The sequence below is a fragment of the Otolemur garnettii genome, unplaced genomic scaffold (genome assembly GCF_000181295.1).
Source record: "Otolemur garnettii isolate 467f Iridium unplaced genomic scaffold, OtoGar3 scaffold00243, whole genome shotgun sequence".
NCBI lineage: Eukaryota > Metazoa > Chordata > Mammalia > Primates > Galagidae > Otolemur > Otolemur garnettii.
Genome location: NW_003852638.1, coordinates 495271 through 504240, shown reverse-complemented (window position 1 = coordinate 504240; position 8970 = coordinate 495271).

The following is an 8970-nucleotide window of genomic DNA, read 5'->3' as shown; positions in this document are numbered from 1 at the left end:
GTAAAAAGCGAGAGTTTGACCTCCTCTGCTCCCATTTGGATGCCTTTCATATCCTTCTCTTATCTGATTGCATTGGCTAGAACTTCCAGAACTACATTAAATAGTTGTGGCAATAAAGAACATCTATGCCTGGTTCCAGTTCTAAGTGGAAAAGCTTTCAGTTTTACTTCATTTAGTGTAATATTAACTGTTGGTTTGTCATAGATGGTTTCAATCACTTTAAGAAATGAGCTACCTATACTATATTCTTAAGTGTTCTTGTTAGAAAAGGATGTTGAATTTCATCAAATGCTTTTTTTGCATCTATTGAGAGGATCATATGGTCTTTGTTTTTGCTTCTATTGATATGGTGAATTACATTTATGGATTTGTGTATGTTAAAGCAGCCTTGCATCCCTGAGATAAAGCCTATTTGATCATGATGTATGAATTTTTTAATGTGTAGCTGTAACCTATTAGTTAAAATTTATTAAGTGTTTTTGCATCAGTGTTCATTAGTTGAATAAATCGGTCTGTAGTTCTCCTTTGTAGTTGGGTTTTTTCCTGGTTTTGGTATCAGGGTGATGTTTGCTTCATAGAACATGTTGGAAAAGGTTCCTTCCTTCTCAATATTTTGGAATAGGTTCTTCAATATAGGAACAATCTCTTCTTTGAAGGTTTGATAAAATTCTGGTCCAAAGCCAGAATTGGAAAGGTAGTTCTAAGAGGGAAATTTATCATATTAGATACCTACATCTGAAAAAGCCAGAATTGGCTTTTATCCTCATTATAAAGGATAAAGGGAACAGATGAACAACACGGCAAGATAAAGGTGTTGGGGGAATAACTTCAAAGCCTCCTAGAGAAGGCACCTCCTAAGCACTTCCAACTATAGAAAATCTCATCAAATCTTGTCCTTTTAAGACTTTTTCTTTTCTGGGTGGCGCCTGTGGCTCAGTGAGTAGGGTGCTGGCCCCATATATGGAGCGTGGTGGGTTCAAATCCCACCCCAACCAAACTGCAACAAAAAATAGCCAGGCATTATGGCAAGCATCTGTAGTTCCAGCTACTCGGGAGGCTGAGGCAAGAGAATCACCTAAGCCCAAGAGGTGGAGGTTGCTGTGAGCTGTGATGCTATGACACTCTACTGAGGATGACAAAGTGAGACTCTGTCTCTAAAAAAAAAAAAAAGGAGTTTTTTTTTCTTTTTGAAACAGAGTCTGGTCCATGGCTTTTGTTGTTGTTGTTATTGGAAGAGTTTTTTATTGTTTCTTTGATCTCAGTGCTTGATATTGGTCTGTTCAAGACATCCATTGCTTCCTGGTTAAGTCTAGGGAGATGGTGATATTCCAGATATTGGTCCATTCCTTCCAAATTGTCAAATTTCTGGGCATGAAATTTCTTGTAGTAGTCAGAAATATCTCTTATATCTCTGAGGTATCTGTTGTTATTTCCCCTTTTTCATTTCTGATTAAGGTTATTAGAGATTTTCATTTTCTACTTCTAGTCAATCTGGCCAAAAGTTTATTGATTTTATTTATGTTTTTGAAGGCCAAATTTCTATTTCATTAATTTTCTGAATAAGTCCTTTGTTTTCAGTTTCACTTATTCCTGATTCAATTTTGGTTATTTCTTTTCTTCTTTTAAGTTTGGGATTAAATTGTCTTTCTCTTCCATTTTGTTGAGACGATTCACTAGGTTGTCAATGTGTTCTCTTTCTATTTTTCAGATGTAGGTATCTAATATGATAAATTTCCCCCTTAGAACTACTTTTGTAATATCTCACAGGTTGTGGTAGCTTGTGGCTTCATTGTTGTTATGTTCAAGGAATCTAATAATCTCCTCCTTTATCTCTTCCTTGACCCAATTTTCATTCAGCATAGGGTGGTTTAGTTTTCATGCCTTCGTGTGGGGATGAAAATTTTTGTTGGAGTTTCACCTTTATTGCCTTGTGTTTTGAAAATATACAAGGTATAATTTCAATTCATTTAATTTTGTTGAGGTTTGTGTCTAGGATATGATCTATTTTGGAGTATGATCCATGGGCTGATGAGAAGAATGCATATTCCTTACTGTTGGGATGATATGTTTTGTCTATGTTTATTAAGTACAATTGTTCTGTTGACTAATATGAAGTGACCAGGAGTTTGTTTCATAGATTCAACTTATCAAAACTTCAATTCCCACAGAAACAATTCCCAGCAGACACTAATTAGGTTTCCTGCAATACAATTCAGATACTATCTACCTGGGACAGTGTTAGATCCCACAGATTGGGGGCTCAGTCCCACACAACTGCCCCCACTTCAGATGCCAATTGCAAGCCTGGGCCACACATACTTTTGGCTGACCAATTTCTGGAGTTTCCATGCCCTCTCCTCAGGTTCAGTTAAATTCCTAGGATGGCCTTCAGTGAAACACATTTATTCTTTATTACAAAGGATAAAGGAAACAGATGAACAACAGGGCAAGGTAAAGGTATTGGGAGCATAACTTCAAAGCCCCAGAGAAGCCACCTTCTAAGCACTTTCAACTATAGAAAAGCTCATCAAATCTTGTCCTTTTAAGAGTTTTTTTTTCTTTGAGACAGAGTATGACTTTGTCACCCTCAGTAGAGTGCCATGGCATCATAGCTCATAGCAACCTCAAGCTCTTGGGCACTGATCCTCTTGCCTCAGTCTTCTAAGTAGCTAAGACTACAGGTGCCAGCTACAATGTCTAGATTTTTTTTTTTTTTTTTTGCAGTTTTTGGCTGGGGCCAGGCTTGAACCCACCCCCACCCCCACCTCCACCCCCACCCCGATATAGGCCTGGCGCTGGCAGGGTCTTTGTCTAGCTCAGGCTGGTCTTGAACTCCTTAGCTCAGGCAATCCACCTGGCTTCGGCCTCCCAGAGTGCTAGGATTACAGGTGTGAGCCCTTTTAAGAGTTCTTATAGAGCTTGATGTCCAGCCCTCCTTTCCTTGCCAAGATCAGTTGGAGAAGCTTAAAGTTACAACCCTCTAATCCTTGATTTACTTGGTCTTTCTGGTGACTAGCTCCATCCTGAGACTATCTAAGGGCCCCACCTTAAGTCACCTCATTAGCATAAACTGGGGAGTTGCTAAAGAGGTTTATTATGAATAACAAAAAGCTCTCCTATGACTCAAGAAATTTCAAAGGTTTTAGCAGCTCCATAACAGAAACCACTGGAATAAAAAGAATAAAAGGTGATATCTTAAGATAAAGGAAGGGGCTCTATAACCATGGTAATGACTTGGGGTTTTGCTCCCAGAGAAATGAAGAGCCACTGAAGGGTTTTGATGAGAAAATGTAGTCTGGCTTAGGTTTTAAAGTGAATTTTCTGGCTTTTTTTTTTTCAGACAGTCTCACTTTGTCACCCTCAGTAGACTGCTGTGGCATCATAGCTCATAGCAACCTCAAACTTGTGGGCTCAGGTGATTCTTTTGCCTCAGCCTCCCAAGTAGCTAGGATTACAGGCGCCCACCAAAACACCCAGCTATTTTCATTTTTTTTGTTATGATAAATAAATAATTATGTTACTCTGATTCTGTTATTTTACTTTATTTTTTATAAAGAAACAGGCTACACTAATTGCATTTGTCAGAGGTGTGCCAAATACTGTGACCCAATCCCCTCTCTCCTTCCCTCTCTCTGCTCCCCCATTCCCCTACCTTCCCCATGTACTAGGTCATCAATTGTCCTCATATCAAAATTGAGTACACTGGATTCTTGCTTCTCCATTCTTGTGATGCTTTACTAAGAAGAATGTGTTCCACCTCCATCCAAGTTAGTACAAAAGATGAATAGTCTCTATCTTTTTTAGTAGCTGAGTTATATTTGATGGTATACATATACCACAGCTTGCTAATCCACTCCTGGATTAGTGGGCATTTAGATTGTTTCCACATTTTGGTGATTGTGCTGTGAAAAACACTCTAGTGCAAATGTCCTTATGATAAAAGTTTTTTTTTTTTTCTTCTGGGTAGATGCCCAGTAATGGGATTGCAGGATCAAGTAGGAGATCTAGGTTGAGTTCTTTCAGGATTCTCCATACTTTCCTCCTAAAAGTTGTTTGCAGTCCCACCAGCAATGTAAAAGTGTTCCCTTCTCTTTACATACATGCCAGAATCTGCAACTTTGAGACTTTGTAACGTGGGCCATTTTCACAAGGGTTAGGTGATATCTTACACTGGTTTTGATTTGCATTTCTTTGATAATTAGGGATGATGAGATTTTTTTCATATACTTGTTAGCCATTGTCTGTCTTCTTTTTTTTTTTTTTTTGGCAGTTTTTAGCCAGGGCTGGGTTTGAACCCACCACCTCTGGCATATGGGGCCAGTGCCCTACTCCTTGAGCCACAGGCACTGCCCTATCTATCTTCTTTAGAGAAGGTTCTATTCATCATCTCTCTTGCCCTTTGATATAAGGGATTGTTGGCTCTTTTCATGTTGCTTAATTTGAGTTCTCTGTAGATCCTAGTTATCAATCTTTTGTTGCGTTCATAATATGCAAATATCCTTTTCCACTCTGAAGATGTCTGCTTTGATTGTTGTCTCCTTAGATGTACAAGATATTCAGTTTAATTAAGTCCCATTTGTTTATTTTTGCTGCTGTTGCGGTTGCCACTGAAGTCTTTTTCATAAACTCTTTCCCATGCTGATAACTTCAAGTGTTTTTTTCCCCACTTTCTTTTGTTTCATGTCTTAGATTTAGATCTTTTATCCATCTTGAATTGATTTTAGTGAGTGGCAAAAGGTGGAGATCCAGTTATAGTCTTTTACATGGGGCCTTGTGAAAATGGCCAACATTACAAAGTCTCAATCTCCCAGCACCAATTACTGAATAGGGATTCTTTTCCCCAGGGTATGTTTTTGTCTGGTTTATCAAAGGTTAGGTGGCTATAAAATGTTAGCTTCATCTCATGGTTTTCTATTTGGTTCCAGGTATCTATGTCTCTATTTTTGTGCCAATACCTTGCCATTTTGATCACTATGGCTTTGTAGTACAGCCTAAAGTCTGGTAGCCTTATGCCCCCAGTTTTGTTTTTATTGCTAAGAATTGCCTTAACTATATGGGGTTTTTTCTAGTTCCATATAAAACAAAGAATTATTTTTCCCAAGTCTTGAAAGTACAATGTTGGTATTTTAATGGAAATTACATTGAATCCATAAATTGTTTTGGGAAGCATAGACATTTTAACAATGTTGATTCTTCCAAGCCATGAGCATGGTATGTTCCTCCATTTGTTAATATCTTTCACTATTTCTTTTCTTAGGGTTTTGTAATTATCTTTACAGAGGTCCTTCACCTCTTTTATTAGATATATTCCTAGATATTTCATTTTCTTTGAAGCTACTGTAAAGGGAATTGTGTCCTTGATTCGCTTCTCATCTTGGCTGTTATTGGAATATACAATGGCTACTGCTTTGTGGACACTGATTTTATATCCCAAGACAGTGCTGTATTTTTTGATCACTTCCAGGAGTCTTGTGGTTGAGTCTTCAGGGTTCTCTAAGTATAAGATCATATCATCAGCAAAGAGTGAGAGTTTCACCTCCTGCATCAATTTGGATGGTTTTGTATTTCCTTCTCTTGCCTACTTGTCTTGGCTAGAATTTCCAGCACTGTGGCAATAGAGGACAACCTTGTCTAATTCCACTTCTAAGTGGAAAAGTTTTCAGTTTTACTTTATTCAGTATAATACTAGCTGTGGGTTTGTCATAGATGACTTTGATCAGTTTAAGAAATGTGCCACCTGAGAGCTGATTCAAGACAGAGGAAGGAGGCGGAGCCAAATGGCAGACTGCAGCCAGCTTTTTACAGAAGCTCCCATCCAGAAGGAGGCTTAAAAGACAGAAGTTTAGCAAAGTAGCTGATGGTTTGGAGCAGAGCCAAGAGAGAAGATTGAAGAGTGCACTTCAACCTTCCTGAGGTGAGCTGCAACCCTAAAAATACAATCAAAAGGTACAAAATCCACAAGTGACCCCTCCCACCACAAGAAGGCCTTGCAGTTTACTCCATGCAAACAAGCTAACAGAGTTCAAACATCCTCCCACTCTATCCCACAGGAGAGATCCCCTAAAAACTGGACCTCCTACCCCTGCTGGCGTGCCATGGCACCCGCCTGCCAGGCATAAAACTGTAAAACTGTATAAAACTGTATATAGTCCCCACCTGCAACATTGAACTCTGAGGACTTCACCCCCCCCCCCAGGTCTGGAGGTTTGTTACCTATGGAGTCCAGAGTCTTGGGCATCTCCTGGAGAGAAGAAGAGGGGGAAAGGGCTGGTGCTACTCTGTGCTGACTGTGGCATAGGAGTGAGGAGAAGAAAGTTGGCTCAGAGGAAACCATAAAGCAACAGTGGCATCCTGAGCTGGGAACTGATGCCATTCCAGATAGGCGAGCCTCATCTCTCTGGGCAACCAGAGGTTCCACACAGCAGCCACAGGTCGAACAGACTTGGTAACTTTTGTAAGTAAAGAGACAATTAGCACCAGCCCTCAGGGGAATAGCTGAGACAAAGGCAGTGGGTGGGCAGAGGCTGGAATTGACATCTGAGTGTAAACTCTTAATTGGCTTCAGGGTCAGAGCTGAGTTATTCACCAGCTCTAGAAAGCCTCTGACTTGTAGAAGAATTTAGACTGGAGAGAAGGTGTGAGGCTGTAAGGGTCACAAGTTTCAAAGCATAAATTCTTCCCCTGCTGGACAGGACTCAGATTTCCCAACAAACACCTCGCCCTCAGGGGAATGCTGAGACAAAGGCAGTGGGCAGGAAGAGACAGGGATTGACACGTGAGTGTAAAATCTAATTGCTGCCCAGGGTTGAGTTGCTCATCAGTGGTAACAGCCTCTGACTTGCAGAGGAATCTAGCCACAAATAGAAGGCAAGGGGCTGGAATTAAGAGAATGTTAACAGCCTAATTTAAACATGCAAGGCCCCCCTGCCAGATGCAGATTTCTGGGTAATTTTGGCAGTTGTAAACCCCTGGAGCAGTTGCCTACTGGAGTGAATATGGTCACAGACCTGGGGGATTACAAGTGACTGGGTGCAAGGTGCAGAAGGAGGTATTAACCTTCCCAGACTAACCCATCTGCTAGGTGGGTCCCTTTGCCCTCACAGAGCACTGGAGCAAGTTATATCCGAGCTGCGAGCAGACCCCTCTTATGTAGCTGCCAGAAACATTTGAACTTTTCCACCTGAAACAGGTGCTGACTGGGACAACTGATTTGGATGCCTTAAACTGGGCAGACCACCCAGGGACTATTCAAAGGGGCACCCTGGGTGTATGGTTGAGGGAAGGTTTGATCTTCCTTGCCCAAGTGTTGTTTAATTGCTGGTATTTCTCCACAGCTGAGACTTCAACCAAGAGAAACTGAATCAATAGGGTAAGACAGAGACCAGCTGAAAATAAGACAGAGCCACTTAGCTCCATCACACCAAGTAGGTTCCCAGTCTCTCAGGCCATAACACCGTACAGGTCCTTGACAAACCTCAAGGGGAAAAGCCAAATGGGGTAAAACAATCATGGGGCGGAATCAGTGGGAAAGCTCTGGTAATATGAATAACCAGAATAGGTCAACTCCCCCTCCCCAAGAAAGGATGTGGCAGACGAAACTGAAGATCCCCTATATAAACAGATAACTGAGATGTCAGAAATTGAATTCAGAATTTGGATTGCAAATAAGATTAATAGAATAGAGGCAAAGATAGAAATAGAAATTCAAGGAGCATTCCAAAAGTTCACTCAAGAATTCACGAATTCAAAGGCAAAACCACCAAAGATTTTGAAACATTAAGGCAAGAGATTGCAGCCCTCAAAGATCTGGAAAATACAGTAGAATCTCTTGGTAACAGAGTGCAAGAGGTAGAAGAAAGGATCTCAGATGTAGAAGACAAAGCTTCTGAATATATCCAAACGTCCAAGGAGAATCAGAAATGGAAAGCAAAAATGAATCATTCTATCAGAGAGCTCTGGAATAATTCGAAGAAAACTAATGTTCACCTCATAGGAATCCCTGAAGGCGATGAAGTTGCTTTGTAAAACACAGAAGCTCTTCTGTATGAAATTATGAAAGACAACTTTCCAGATATGTCAAGAGATCCTGAAATTCAGATTGCAGACAGCTTCAGAACCCCAGCATGACTCAACCTGAATAAGACATCCCCCAGACACATCATAATTAACTTCACTAAAGTTAATACGAAAGAGAAAATCTTGAAAGCAGCAAGACGTAAGAAAACCACAACCTACAAGTGGAAGAACATTAGAATAACTGCAGATCTCTCTGCCAAAACCTTTCAGGCAAGAAGAGGGTGGTCATCGACATTTAATCTCTTAAAACAAAATAACTTTCAGCCCAGGATCCTACATCCAGCTAAACTGAGTTTCATTTATGATGGAGAAATTAAATATTTTAATGACATCCATGCATTGAAGAAATTTGCCATAACTAAATCAGCTCTCCAGGATATTCTCAGACCTATTCTCCATAATGACCACTGCAATCCTCCACCACAAAAGTAAACTAACTCAGAAACTATTGCTCAAACTCCAACTTCTACAGGGGCTAAAGGATTAAAAATGTTCACTGGACTTTTGACAAACTCAATACCTAAAATTATACCAGGCTGATCGATAACTTCAATCAATGTGAATGGCTTAAATTGTCCTCTAAAGAGGCACAGATTGGCTGATTTGATACAGAAACTCAGACCAGACATTTGTTGTATACAAGAAGCTCATCTTACCTTAAAAGACAAATATAGACTCAGGGTGAATGGATGGTCATCTATATTCCAGGCTAATGGAAAGCAGAAAAAAGCAGGTGTTGTAATTTTAATTGCAGATGCAATAGGTTTTAAACCAACAAAAGTAACCAAGGATAAAAATGGCCACTTTATATTTATTAAGGGCAATACTCAATATGATGAGATCTCAATTATCAATATCTATGCACCCAACCAGAATGCACCTCAATTTATAAAA